Source organism: Hyperoodon ampullatus (genome assembly GCF_949752795.1).
Source record: "Hyperoodon ampullatus genome assembly, chromosome: 10".
NCBI lineage: Eukaryota > Metazoa > Chordata > Mammalia > Artiodactyla > Ziphiidae > Hyperoodon > Hyperoodon ampullatus.
The window spans coordinates 104,561,737-104,576,802 of record NC_136923.1 but is presented as its reverse complement, the minus strand read 5'-3'; the positions used below and the strand labels follow the sequence as shown (position 1 = coordinate 104,576,802).

Sequence of the window (15,066 nt, the reverse complement as noted above, 5' to 3'; positions counted from 1 at the left end):
TTCAGTTCTTCTCAGGAAACAGCAGAACCTGTAGAACCACTGGGCCTTGTGCAAGCCCATGTGGGAGGTTCTGGAACAACGCCGGCTTTCTGGAAGCTGATCTGTGCGGGAGGAGCGGGGCTGGGGGAGCGGGAGTCTCCTCCTGATCAGAAGGGCTTCAGGCTCTCCCCGCAGCCAAGCAGCCCACTGACTCTCCAGGAGCAAGCATCCCTCCTGGCGGGGTATGTGTCTGGGAGCCGTCCAAGCGCCGGTCCCCGAGATGCCAAACAGAGCCAGCACTCTGAGCCCCAGCGCCCGCCTTGCCATCAGGTCCCCTTTCTGGTTGGGCCCTGCAAGGCTTAGAGAGTAAGATCCAGCCCTGCTGACACCCACAATGGGGTGTGAGATGCAGGCCGCGACACAGACCTGCTGGCTTGAAGACAGGCTCCTGGCTCATGGGAAGCAGCCTCAGGAATCCAGCGAGGCAGCAGCTGGACGTAAACAGCTCAGAAAGCCCCGATGTGACTTCTGTCCCATGGATGGTGTGCTGGACCTAGCGAGCACTTCCCAAGCCAGTAAAGAGACATTTCAATCACCACTGCTTATTTTTAAATATGAACTTTCAAAACCTTTACTCCCAACAATTCCTAGGACATTGTTTAGGTCAAAGATGAGCAAGGGAAGGAACCTGGAGCCAGAGGACGAGGGGGAGGGGGAGGGGAGGGGGAGGGGGAGGGGAGGGGGAGGAGAGGGGGAGGGAGGAGGAGAGGGGAAGGGGGAGGGAGGGGGAGAGGGGGGAGGGAGGGGAGGGGGAGGGGGAGGGAGGGGGAGAGGGGGGAAGAGGGGAGGGGGAGGGGAGGGGAGGGGAGGGGGAGGAGAGGGGGAGGGGAGGGGGAGGAGAGGGGGAGGGAGGAGGAGAGGGGAAGGGGGAGGGAGGGGGAGAGGGGGGAGGGAGGGGAGGGGGAGGGAGAGGGAGGGGGAGAGGGGGGAAGAGGGGAGGGGGAGGGGAGGGGAGGGGAGGGGGAGGAGAGGGGGAGGGGAGGGGGAGGAGAGGGGGAGGGAGGAGGAGAGGGGAAGGGGGAGGGAGGGGGAGAGGGGGGAGGGAGGGGAGGGGGAGGGAGAGGGAGGGGGAGAGGGGGGAAGAGGGGAGGGGGAGGGGAGGGGAGGGGAGGGGGAGGAGAGGGGGAGGGAGGGGAGAGGGGGGAAGAGGGGAGGGGGAGGGGGAGACGGAGTGGGAAACAGGGAGTGGGGAGGGAGGGGTAGCCCTCGCCGGGTCCAGGCCCAGAGCCTCCTGGCAGGAGAGTCAAGTCCCTTCCTTCTTGCCCTCAATGTTCAGATAATAAAACAGAGGTTCCCTTTAAAGTGCTGAGTTTCCCAGGATTTAATCCCCAGTGACTGCACGTGCTGACCAGACCCTGGGCTCCAGCTGGGCAGAGTCTTCACCCAGGATGGGCCTTGACGTGTGACTCCAAGGTGCTTACACTAAGCTCCTTCCCTCCAATTTTCATTTTCAAATCTGAGAACTCTGATGGGTGTATTTTTAAACAGGAAAACAATAATCAACATATACCCTTATTTTAAGTCTGAAGGTCTTCATTATTGTCCAAGGAGGCGAAGGAAGGCAGGAAAAGAAGACCCTGGCTCTCCTTCCTTCCTTGGTCACGTTCTAGAGCAGAGAGGTGTCACGGAGCCTCACACGGAGAGGAAAAGAACGCAAAGGGGGTCAAGAGAAATGGGGGGGCAGGAGACTGGAAAAGGCAAGTCTCGAATATGTGTGTGTGCTCTTCATTTAATGCTGTTAGTGTCATTAATGCACAACAGATCTGAAACGGCTGACTTCCGCGTGACATCCCACTAAACTAGACAAACCATCTGGGGGCTCCCTCACTGAACAGACAAGACAACTCACCCCTTGCTGCACACACCTCCCACATGCTTACGTCAGAGAAAGAATGATTTAATGAACTCTCCAAGGGTTAAAGCTAGTGGGTCATTCACACCTTGGTGTCCCATTTTCTTTAATAATTAAAATCACTACTATTCAGGGCTTGTCTTTGGGAAGGAGAGCAGGAGGTGGGGATGCATCACCTGCTCAGGGCCGGCCTTGACCTCTCCCTGTGGCCACCTGCCTGCCCTCCACCCACCCTGACCGGGCTGCTGGACGACACCCACATGGGGCCGCCGTCTGAAAACCATTCATGCTGAACGCACCAGGTTTTCAAAGTAAAGAAGGTCCAGCTCACGTATATGTGATACAGGGGACTAAAAAGGCTTCAGATTCCCAGAGCCCTGCATGTGAATCCCAGCAGCTCCACACACCGGGTGTACTGATGCTGGTGAATTCCTCACAGGCTCTAAGCTTCTGTGCACTCATCTGTAAAAGTGGATGATAACACAGCCCATCTCAGGAGGGCTGCTGTGAGGCTTCAAGTAGGCGACACCACGACGGGTGAGCCGGTGCGCTGACAGGCCTGCTAACACCCACCTCATCACAGTACCGCCCGGCAAGCATGGGCCTTGGGACACAGGGCTGCAGCGAGGCATCCACTTCTGCATCTGAATGCACAGGGGTGGCTTGAGCCTCCAAGAACAGTCACCAGAAGATGTGGAAGCACCAGAGCAAACCTCCATGGAGAACTTCTGCAGGACAGAGCTCTGGAATTCCTGAAAGGGGCTGTCCAGTTCAGGGCTGTGGGTGTCACAGACCGTGGCCACGGGCAGCCACCTCATCCTTGCTCCGAGGCCAGTCCGCTTCCAGGCACTCTTCAGGACACTCAACCCTGAACCTGGGACCCAGCAATCAGCACAGCCTGCCTGAGGCCAGAGTCCTCTGTATAATGCCCCCATTCTTGGAGACCACATTGGAATGACCTTTCAGGAAGGGAGAAATATACTTTCTGGGAGGAAGCTAAGCCCAGTGGCCTTGATGGGGGACGCAGGTATGCATTTCTAGTTTGCTCCTTCAAGTTTGAAAAATGCAAGCCATGCAATTTGTACGAACAAGAATGTTCCCTTGTTGGAGAATACTACATTCCTGGATTATTGCTGTTCAAGCTGCCAGCCCTGGTAGCTATTCAGTAGATAAGTAATTAGTAACAGTTTTGTTGGACCACGAATATCAGAGATTCATTCCCTTTGAATAGAACCTTAATACAGCAGTAAAGGTTTATAGCTACATAAAGCTGTCCAGCTGGAGTGGAAGCAACCCGCAACATTTTCCATGCAAACCCACACCCATGATGTATTTATTCCCCACCCCACCTTGCTCCCGTGGCAGAGGCAGGGAGAACGAAACAGATGTTTGCACGAGAATTTTCCCAGGCTCAATTCAAGAAGCTGAACCAGTGCGCCCACCGAGCGGATGGGGCGGCCCACACTCCCCCAGAACGATGGTTTAGGGACCCAGGGAGCCTCAGAGAGACCTTTAAAGTTGGGATGCTACCCGTCTGCGACACTAACACTGACCGCCACCAGCTTTCAAGAGGGGACAGGGCAGAGCGATCGTATTTTTAGCTCGTTGACGTTTTCAGTGTGTTTATATACATCTCGGAGAGAATACCTCACCCAAGGATGCTCCCCACCCCCACAAATAAACGACACTGGATGCTATCGGGCTGAAACAGGCACTGCCCTTAAAAAGCAATGTCGCAGTCACTGCTAGTAACGAACTTTGAATTTGGATATTTAAGCAAACTCTGTTAAACAAAGACCCATATTCGCTTAAATAGAAAAACTGAGACACAGTAGCACATAAGGAAAGTGAAAACAAAAATGCTGCAACAGATTCAGTTGATTATTACAATGTAAAACAAAATCTACTACCTTAAGATATTTTAACAAAGTAGCACAAGTCCTCACTGAGAATCTGAATTATACATATGCTAAGATCATCTTAGTGAACATACACATGCCAGAGTCTCCAGTTAGCCTGGGGGCCTTGTATACAGTCGGCACTCAATCCCTGTTACTTGACTTGAACTGGAGGATGAGACAGAATTCTGTGAGATTAAAAAGAAGAAAGAAGGCTTCTACAAAGCAAGCATTTTCTAAAATAGGCATATCTCAAACTAATAGGCAGGAAGCGTATTTAAAAAAATGTTTTTGCTTTAGGTCTGAAAGATTTTCCTTTCCAACTATAAAACAGCTGAAATCCTGTATCCTCAGCCCAACATAATTTCACGCCTAATTTATGGAAATGGAAAACCAAAGGACTCTGGGAGGGTGAGGACAGGCAGGAGGGACGGATGGTGTGACATGAGCGGGAGGGCAGGGGGTGGGCTGGGGACGACCCTTGTAGGGGCCGGCACAGTGAGGGTCCAGCAGAAACACGTGTTAGGAGGGGAACGGGGGGTGGGGGTCGGCTGAATGAACTTACTGTTACCCTTTTCCCCTCCCGTAAGTCTTCTTTTCCCCGATACTGTCTGAATTTGAAACATCTAATTTAATCCGTCGGAGGGCCAGTGTTCCTTTTATTTCCTGTCTGTGCTGAAGCAGTCGCCTGTTTCAATTACGACTTTCCCCGCTCCTCTGTCTTCCGCGCTCCAGCTGGCTCAAGTGCACTTCCTCGGAAGGTAAAATGCACTAACTGTGCTGATCACAGACTGATAGCCTGAGAGCCACAGTATTTAATAGCTGCACCGATAAGTAGGTTTAAAAAAATCCATTTTTGAGCCTAAACAAAAGGATATTATGTAGCTGTATGTTCAATTACGATCCAGTTAAATTCTTTTTCCCATTAGGTGGAACTTCACGCAAGCAGCCGACATAATTCAGTGTTAAGCAAATGTCACCAGCACCGTAGGCTTGAGAAATGCTCCCTCCTGCCTCTCCGTTAGTGCTGCTGATTTGGGACCAGCTTGGTGCAATTATTTCAAAGAACAGCACTGTGGGATTGATATGGCCTTCTTGCAAAACCTTGGCTGGCTAAAAATAGGACTGTTTTGTAGTCGAGATGGCAAAAAACATCTCTGGGCTGTAAACACCACTCAATGTATTTCTTTTCTGCCTTATGAAACCACATTTTTTTTTCTTCTTTTTTCCTTCCCTCCTTACTCATAGTGGAGTTTAATTACAGTTTAATCTCTTTCAGGGAGCAGTCCTGGAGCCCTTACTGTTCAACCACGGGACCTATCAAGGCCACAGCTACAATTTATGGCAGAAGGTAGAGGCTCCCCTTAGAAAACCCCCGATTCCCCCACCCCCAAATACATACATACATAAATACATAAATAAACACACAGTGACTTTATTACCGACTCACACTGCACATTTTTATGAGGCCCTAGAGATGCCAGCCCAATAATTAAAGAAATACCTGCGAGGCGTGGATCAACACTCACCCTGTTCAACTCTGCTGGGTCAATAAATCTGAAGGAAAACTTTTAAGTTAACAAGACTGTTTGGGCCTCCAGTTGCCGAAGTGTTGGGTTACACTGAGGGGAAATGAGGGGGGGAGACAGGGGGCGAGGTTCTCGGGAGAGAGCCAGCTCTGCACCCCGAGGTGCAGGCAACGCGGTGGGAGCTCCACTGTAAGGCCAGGGGGCACACGGTCGGAGTTGATTTTTGCTGCTTGAAGCTCACAGGTGTCTGATTTTGCGTGCATATCTTGAGAGAGTTGCTGCAATGCCAGGGCTCCCAGGAAAGAAAAGGATACTGACTTGACCATTCACCAGGAGAACAAAGCCGATGACAAGATAAAGCCAGGACTCAAGGGTGAGATGGAACGGTCACCAGTACTTGGTTTCCTTTACTGCCTTCGTTCTGTAATTGCTTTATGGCCAGTGGATTAATCAGCTCATTTTCTGTCAGGAAGCAGGAACAATAAGAGCCTTTTATTCAGCTCACAGAGAAAGCTGGCTACCTGGAGGGTTTGCTTTCGCGCATGAACGTGGCTCTAATGGAAGCCTTTCCAACCCCACGTCCTTCTCTCCAGTCTTTTAAATCGCGCCCAGCGGGGCCACGGAGGCCTCTGGGGCTGCACCCAGACCCCCTCAACCATCCCAGAGGCTGGTCCCCGAAACAGCAACCGTGCCTCAGCCACCTACATTTCTGGGGCCATTCTGCTTTTCTCTCTGTTACTTCAGGGATTTGGGGTAAAAAGCGCTTCTTTGTGCTAACCCTGCCAGTGAATCAGAACCTCAGGGCCAGCTGATCACACCACCCTGAGTCACTAGCTCCCCCACTACCAGAGGACAGATATATCTCTTATTTATCATGAATTGTATACACTTTCACTGGAAATTATAGAACGTCAAAATGTGCTAAAGTAAAACACAAAGCCAATAAACAGAGAATTCTAAAAACTTACTAGAGATTCACTTCTAAGCCTTATCAATACACATTTTTACATGACAGTAATGTGCTTATTCTATTTTGTGCTTCCCCCAAGCTCTTTACTATCATAGGCTCACTTCCATTGGCAGCTGAAATGCATTGCTCTTGATATTTTCTAGGCTAAGGTCATCTCTGCAAATTCAAAGGCAGAGAACTCCAGGACCTCAGTGGAATATTTTTCCAAGTGCTTCAACAAAATTAAAACTTTTGTTTGAGAAAAAAAAAAAAAAAGGTTGCCAAGTATCCTGTAGCCAACCTTCTAAAGAAGTTGAGTGGCTTTCTATTTCAAAGAGAAATTAAGACAGACATCTTACTGTCTGTATTAGAGTATCAACTTTCCTCCTTTTTTATCTCATTTTAGGAACTGATGGGTCCCTTTCCTGTCACATAGAACTTATAGCTCCATCTTTACATTCTTAGATTTCCATAAGGTAGCTTATTGGTTTAGCCCTTTGAGATGGTTCAATGTCATGCTGTTTGATTTTATGAAGTAGATATAGGAAGTGATCTGAAATGTATGCTTTATCTTTCTTTTTTCTGTCATGCTCAATATGCACTTAAGTATTCTAAGATATACTGTTTGTTTTCTAAGTAGGGGGAGCATGTATTATTAAACATATGTTCCTGTGTATTGAAAGGGTACACATCCATGCCATTTTGTAAGGCTGTATGGTGTTGTGCTGTATGGCTCTGATGTCGCCCATAAGCATTCCAGAGCCGCAGTTCTCAAACTGGGATCCGGGGACCCTGGAGGTCCCTGCCTGAGACCCTGTAATTCGGTCTCCAGGGCAAAATTATTTTTCTAATAACACGAGGATGTCGTGCCTTTGCCATTATCCTTCTCTCATGAGTGTGCAGGGGTCCTCCAGAGGCCACCTGAGTTGTGACACTGTAAGACTGTCAGAGCAGATTAGAGAATCCAACTGTCTTCTATTCATCCAGACATTAATGAGATTTTTTTCAAATGTGAAATAATGCTACTCTTCTTACTAATATTTTGTTTTTAAAAAGTTATTCTTCATAAAATATTTCTACCATGTTATTTTTTAAAAAGAATTAATAAATATCTCTTAAATATCACTGTTTTATTTTCTAATATGGTAAATATTGGTAGATAGAAGCCACAAAAGCAAACGTAGCTTGAGATCCTCAATAATTTTTACAAGGGTGTTAAGGGGAGGCGATGGGGCTCTGAGATGAAAACAGTTCACAAAACTCTGGTCCAGGGCACTTACGCGGTTTCCAGTTTGGGGCTCCTCTACTGCACGGTTTCAGTTTATATGAAAATGTGGATATTTGTAATTGTGATCTGTGTGTGAAAATGTATCTAGATAACCAATTTTGTTCCAAGTCCAAATTAGTCCCCTACTTTGGAAGAAGTATTTAGCCACTCAAAACTCAACCTCAGAGCCTGGAAGAGAGTTATCCCCACTAGCAAAACAGGTCTTAGTATTTGCTTATTTGGGCTACTTAAAATACTGAATACTGCACTAAAAGTTCTTATACATTTAAAACCCTGTTCTTATAAATTGAGATCTTAGTTTTGGATTCAAGAAGCAGATTCCTTTGGATCAGGGCTTATACTGTCAAAGCAATTCAAGTCATTAAAAGTCTCTGAATTTGGGCCAGGTGCCCCATCCACTGTCAAAGGAAACTGTGCGGGCACCACGGTCATCAGAGACCCTGGTCTGTGGGCCCATTTGTAACTTAAATAGGGCTGTGGAAACACCTTTTCAACTTGATCCATTTTGGATTTTGGTACAAAAGCCTTCTGTTATTACAGCCATTAGTATGTGTCAGTGACGTATAATGGATTTGAATTTGCCCAGGTTAGGATTTAGGATTCTTACATTTCAAAACAGGAAAAAGGTTCTGTTGATATTTTCACACACTAATACCTATAATCAAAACCTAAGGTTTTATTTAAGCAGTAGTTATCTTTCAAAAAGAGAAGCATAATAGATACCACTCAAATTCACAAATCAGCTAATGTTTCCCTCAGAGTGGAAAGCCACAGTTCACTCTATGTATCTGTCACTGTGCCGCCATCAGGCCTCACCAAGTGCTGACATGTCCAGTCCTAATGACAAATGTCATCTGCATACATGGTCTCCATTTAGACCCGAGAATCTCAATATTGGGAGTTGGGGGCAGAGGTAGTCTGTGTGCTTTGGAAAAGCATGTTCAGTATTTTAGTTGTGTGTGGTTTTTTTTTTTTTTAAATAATATTTAATTTTATAATTCAAAGAACAGATTAGAGAAAGTGAGATTTACTAACAGGGATCTTGTACTTACAATGACAGATTTTTACTCTCTTATAAAATCCCTTCCTTGCTTCAATCTACCCCCAAAGGGTAGAACCATGGACTGTAAACCCCACAAGAGCAGGAACATGTGTGTGTTTCATGCTGTTTGGGCAATGACCATAATGTGAACCCAGTTAAAATTCACTGGAATAATTATGGATGAAAGAATGAATTTCAAAAACTGAAATATTGTTCTAATTTTCAACAAAGATACCAAAACAATTCTATGGGGGAAAGGTAAGGTGTTTTCAATAAAGCTCTAGAACAACTGGGTATCGTACAGAAAAGAATGACTCTCCACCCCTACCTCACACCATACACAAAAGTAGTTGTAGGTGGATCACAGATCTTGAGATGAAAGCTAACACTACAAAGCTCCCTGAAGAAACATGACCACGGAGACAAGCAGATTCTGGAGGAAGGGAACCTTGAAGGGAAAATGATAAACCAAACTTGATGACGATCAAAGACTGCACATCAGAGGAAACCACGAAGAAAGTGAAAAGGCAACCAGAGACCGGGAGAAAATACTCCCATTGCACACGGCTGACAGAGGACTTGATTCTACACAATATAGAGAACTCTGACAAATTAACAATGCAGGAAAGCCAGGAGCCCGAGAATTTTCAGACTGAGCACCATCATTTGTCCAGGGAAGTAGTCACAGCAGCCAGCAGGGAGGAAGCCTGGGCTCATCCAAGCAGCCCTCCTACCTGGCCCCCACAGGAGTGGTGCCCTGTTGGTAAAGGAAATGGCAAGGGGCTTTCAGTTTAACCAGGGAGGCAGAAAAGTAAGTGGGAAATTATAACGGAGCGGGAGACAGCGCAGTGAGAGCCTCGAGGGGGCGTGGCTTAGCACAAGGGCAGCCCTCAAGGTCACACACCTGGTTTCATCTCCTTCCAGTCTTATTTGCATTAGTGCCTCTTCCACATACACACTTGGGTCTCACTTGCCCATCTCTGTTCTATGCAGAGATACACAGCAACGACCACAGCGAGGTCTAGTTAATTCTGTGTAGAACGGACAGGTAGGTGTAACGCCCAGAACTTACTTTCAAATGAAAGGAACGTTCTTGGAATTTTCTTGTTGATCAGTATTTGGAGTTTGGCTTTTGTTTTTTTTTTTTTTTTTTTTTGCGGTACGCGGGCCCCTCACTGCTGTGGCCTCTCCCGTTGCGGAGCACAGCCTCCAGACTCGCAGGCTCAGCAGCCATGGCTCACGGGCCCAGCCGCTCCGCAGCATGTGGGATCCTCCCGGATCGGGGCACGAACCCGTATCCCCTGCATCGGCAGGCGGACTCTCAACCACCGCGCCACCAGGGAGGCCCTGGAGTTTGGCTTTTGAAACAAGTTCTTCAGAGTGTTTCATGCTGTTAAGTAGGTAACTGAGTTTCTCTAGCCCTGGAATTTGTCAGACATACACATATAACGATTGCATCAAAAGGAAGCATGTTTCCAGCTTAAAATGAAAACAACAAAAAATAAGTACTGCCTGATGTAGCAATTTTGAAAAAGATCCGTTTCCTTTGTTGAGAATTTCAAGATTACCTTTTTCTCCAAACATATTAAAAGGTAAGGATGGTTGGAATTAAACCGAAGTTAACATTACAAAATATTACTGATATAAATGGAGATTTGAAAAAAAAGAAATCCTAAGCTCTCACTGACACCACTTGCACTAGCGTATGCTGTGTGTGTGTGTGGGTGGGTCTGTGTCTGTGGTGTGCATGCATATACAGACCTACCTACCTCTGTGTCCACTTCTGTATCTCTCCCTCGGGTATATGTAATTAAGTTGAAGGTCCTTGTCTTTTTCAAAGATGATTTTACATCAGTTATTTTCCATCAACACATCTGGAGTTTCTTTACAGCCTGAATTTACTAATGAAAGAAGGATTTGTGCTTTTTCAACATAAATCCATTTTATTTTCTCCAGGCTCCTCCTTCTCTACTCAAAGCTGATGACTTCTTAAACCAAAATGGTTGGTTAGAATCCAACCAAGAATATAAAGGCAACTGAATAAATAAAACCATGAAGTAAGTGTAAAATATTAGTGTCCAGACATCCAAGATGTATGTGGCTACTATGAAACTTCCACAGCTGTACCGGCCTGGAGCCCATGTGGTCCCCCAGATTTAACAGGACCATTACCAGTAAGAGTTTTATTTGCTTAATAAATTACATTCTAAAGCACAATAGCCTAGGTTCATAGCTGTAAAATTGCCAAATATTGTCAATGACCACTCTCTGGTCATAAATAACAAAATAATCTATGACTCATTGGATTTTTGATTCCCAGGGCAATTCTTTCTCACCATTACTCAAAAATGTAAAAAAGTGCCTCTACGTGGCATTTTATGGAGGTTATAAATTACTCAGAGGAGACGACACAGGACAGATTTGTTGGCCAAGTAACAGGAACCAGCCAACCAAGTGTGTAAATTAAAGAGCCAGTGACAAGGAAGAGGGCTAGTGAAAGAATTCTGCAATCCAGGAATAGATCAGGATTAACTACGAAAAGAGAGGAGAGAGTGGGAGGAAAGTGATGCACAAACCACTCCCGGAGCATTTACGCGGCCGCTGGGGGCGAGGTATGAAAATGGTCGGACCATGGCCTCAAAGAACAAAGCTCAGTTATCCTTGAAATACAGTTTATGTTCACAGTCTTAGGGTGGACGTTAAGATCTAACAGGTGCCACAGAGATAAACCTGGGACGGTTATTTTTTTTTTAACTAATATCAATTTTCAAACTGATTCAGTTGATTAATAGTTCTTCCATTTATTCAAAGAACAGATACTGAGCAGGTGCTGTCTGCCCACCCGGAGGCCGGGGGCCGGGGCGCGGACATCAATCAGGCACAGCCCTGCCATCCTGGAGGCTGGGACGCGGAGTGGCCCCGGCCTGGGATGGTGCAGTCTGAAGGCTCCTAAGCTAACCCAGCCGGAGTGGGAAGGCCAGCTCAGGAGTGGCCGTGCTGGGAGGACCAGTGGGAGGACAGCGGGGAGGCAGGATGGAGACAGTTTTCGGGCAGATGGACCAGAGTACATAAAGGCGGCCTGGAGAGCCTGGTCTGTCCGGGGAACAGACAGGGCGATGAGGGGGAGGGAAGGGGGGCCATCGCAGGGGTCTCCTCTGCCCCAGGGGGTGAGGACAAGGTCAGCTCGGCTTTAGGAAGGTCACTTTCCCTCAGCGCCGTGGCTCAGGGCATCAGGACACTGATGGTCAACGTCAAGCGTTTTTAAACAGAACCATCTTGGAAACTAAAAATTTATCTTGGTGGCAGTTAATTATGAAAACTAGAACAGACTTGGCTGTCTTCTTTTTACACGCACTGAACACGTGAGAGCCCGGTGCTTTTCCTGGGAACCGGAGGTGGCGGCCGCAGCAGGGTGACTCGGGCGGGTGCTGAGATGGGCTGCCTTGTACCGGCCTCACCGGCCCCTCCTTTCCTCGTGGGGCTCTTTCTCCTCGTGTTCTCAGGACAACTGGCAATGGTTTAGGGCGGTCTGACAACGTGAAGTAGAATCTTGTTGATTAGTTTGTCCCACGCTACGAGGACAGAGTCTAAAAGCTTCTTTTAGTCTCTTATGACTTAGAGGGACTGCTATGCTGGGTAAATTCTCAGGCCCACTGAGGCTGAAATGATGAAATAATTCTTTAAAAACTTTCACGTTGTCCGTGGAAATACGTCCTGTTTCATAGGAGTCAACCAAGAACAGAGTCCTGAGGTTTTTCTGGTATTCACTATGCAGCTATGAAGTTTGAACTGCTCTGAACAGACATTTGGACCAACAAGTGATGCAAGTTTACTATCAGCTAAGTTTCATTCATCTTTATGTCCCCCACAACTCCCACGGGTATTCTGCACTTGGTAGGTGATTAAATACATCTTGCATAAATGAAAGAAATGCGTGCTGCTTTTAATTATTAGTAGACTATTACATTTTACTATATCTTCAACATATAAAATTTTCTATGTATGATCACTACCAGTATTTTGATTGTACGCAAATTTTTTTAAACTAGAGACCTCCATAATGCTTTGGGGGACTTAATGGCGAAGGAGGCATCTTGCCTCTTGCATGGGAACACCCACAGGCGTGACCTCTGTGCCCTGCTGAGGGGAGCAGTACTGCTCATCCCCCATCGCCGTGGGCAGGAGGAGCTCCACCTGTGATAACAGTGACCGCTGGTTTGTAGGCCCATTTCGCTCTCCACCGTTCTCTGAATAAGTTGGATGGTCCATTTTCTTTTTTTTTTTTTTTAGAAACTGTTTATTTTCCGTCCACCTATTTCCATTTTAAGAGTTTGCAGAAGAACAGTTTAAGACCACTCAGTGGCTGTTCCTACCCACTCAGGGGTCTGAACAGTGGCAGCTGCAGACCAGTGTTCAGTGGCAGGCCGAGCACTCCAGTCTCCAGCGGGGAACCGCTGAACAGGCACGGGGGCACCTGCATACCTTCGGGCCAGTCCGCCACCTCTGGCTGAGCAGCAGGGAACTCAGGAGGTGGGCGGTCCCTTCACCCTGGAGCTCCTCCTCGGCCACAGGCTCCTCAGCTGCCGCCTGCTCGTCCTTCTCAACCTCTTCAGGGCCTCTGCAGAAGCAGAGGTCAGGCGTGACCTCCCAGGGGTGTTCAGGGGAGATGGTGCCACGCGTGCGCAGAACTTCCCGGGCAAGCATCCACCACATCAGACTCCCTGAGTGAGCTCCCCTGTCGTTGAACGGGATGGCAATGTCCACATAGCACAGACGAGAGTCTGTGTCACAACGGTAGGCAGGTTAGCATAAGAGGCCTCTGTGAGAGGCAGGTGGTCAGCCCTGGGATCAGTAACCACCGGAAGTCTTGGCTCCCGGAAGGCTGCCTGGATCTGGTTAGTGAAGGTCCCAGGAGTGAAGCGGCCAGAGACAGAAGTGGCTCCAGTGACAGCAGCAAACTTCAGCCCAGCTCGCTGGCTAGTATTCCTGGAGGATACGACACTGACATCAGCTGGGTTTTCAATGGCAACAGTGGCATGAGCTGCCAACAGAAGCTTCTCTCAGGTTCTCTTCAGATTTATGATGCAGATGCCATCACTGTTCCTTTTGTAGACGTGCTGTTCCATTTGGAAGTCAAGGTTGGTGCCACCTAAGTGGGTTCCTGCTGCAAGGAATGTGAGGACATCCTCCTCCTTCATTTGCAGGACATCAAGGGCTCCAGACATTGTGAGAGCTTCCCTTTAAGTTACAACAGGAAACCAGAACAACGCTGTATGGACCCCTGCCTGACTGGCGCAGAAAGAAGCTCGATGGTCCTTTAAAACAAGGACTATGTTCACATAATCCTCTTTCAACACCTAATAAAAATCCACTGAAATTAAATACCCAATTTTAAAATGTTTTGCGTCCATAATTTTAGAATTAGAAGCTCTGGTGTTCATTCATCTTATTCATCTAACTAATGTTTACTGAGCAGCTACTATGCTCCTGGTACAGCGCTGGATATATAAAAATAATGACACCTCCTTACTGTCACAGAAATCACAGTCAAGGAGGAGAAGAGAATTAGGGTTAAGAGATGGGAAATGCTAAAATACAGCCCTGTATACAATGCCACAGGAGCACAGTGGAGGGAGAAGCTGTTCTGCATGGGATGAAAGCTGGGCTGGAGCAATGCTTACAGAGGTCAGATCTCAGATGAGGACCCAGTAGGATGCAGGCAGCTCACAGCCCAAGAGAGGCTGTGTAGCCTGGGCCAGGTGACGGGAAGAGCAGGGTCACAGGCCTGGCTGCGTGGGCTGTGGGATGCCTGGCTCTCCCGGCCACTCATGTGAAGAGCTCATGAAAGGGAGGCTGAAGGCAGTAAACGGGGACCAGGTGAATCTTACTGAGGACTGTAGACTTTCGGTAGCTCAGGTTGCATTGAGAGACGCAGAGGGAACCAGAGGTTCCCAGTGGAACAGCTGTAGGATCTTCCAGGAAATTCAGGAGGAGGATGCGCGGGAGGCGAAGAAGAAAAGGGAAGGGCAGGGGGAGAGAGAAAGGAGGATGAGGAGTGAGGGGAGGACACAGAGGGGAAGGAAGGGGGAGGGGGGAGGGAGGGAGGGGGGAGGGGAGGGGAGGGGAGGGGGAGGGGAGGGGAGGGGAGGGGGGGAGGGGAGGGGGAGGGGGAGGGGAGGGGGGGAGGGGAGGGGAGGGGGAGGGGGAGGGGGAGGGGAGGGGGAGGGAGGGGGAGGGGGAGGGGAGGGGAGGGGAGGGGAGGGGAGGGAGGGGAGGGAGGGGAGGGGAGGGGGAGGGGAGGGGAGGGAAATTATTTTAGGAACGACTATTCCTAAGTCATTCCTATTTTCATCTGATTTACGAAAAAGAAGGAATTCTTATGGGCTTCCTTTTTCATCTGAAAACTTTACATGATGTCCCAGGACACAGAGGGAATCATAAAATCCCTAAAGAGGTGCCTTGGGGGTAA

At 48.1% G+C, this 15,066-nt stretch overlaps 1 protein-coding gene and 1 pseudogene across 4 annotated transcripts in view; both read right to left on the bottom strand.

Annotated features, from left to right (window-relative positions):
• The window catches only part of GMDS (GDP-mannose 4,6-dehydratase), a gene marked incomplete at its 5' end in the record, with an annotated part of 495,581 nt that overhangs the window by 140,510 nt on the left and 340,005 nt on the right, over nt 1–15,066 (bottom strand). The window lies entirely within an intron of this gene.
• LOC307059191 (small ribosomal subunit protein uS2-like) lies at nt 12,616–13,822 on the bottom strand (annotated as a pseudogene). Its single transcript has one exon. The product of its transcript is annotated as a small ribosomal subunit protein uS2-like (transcript).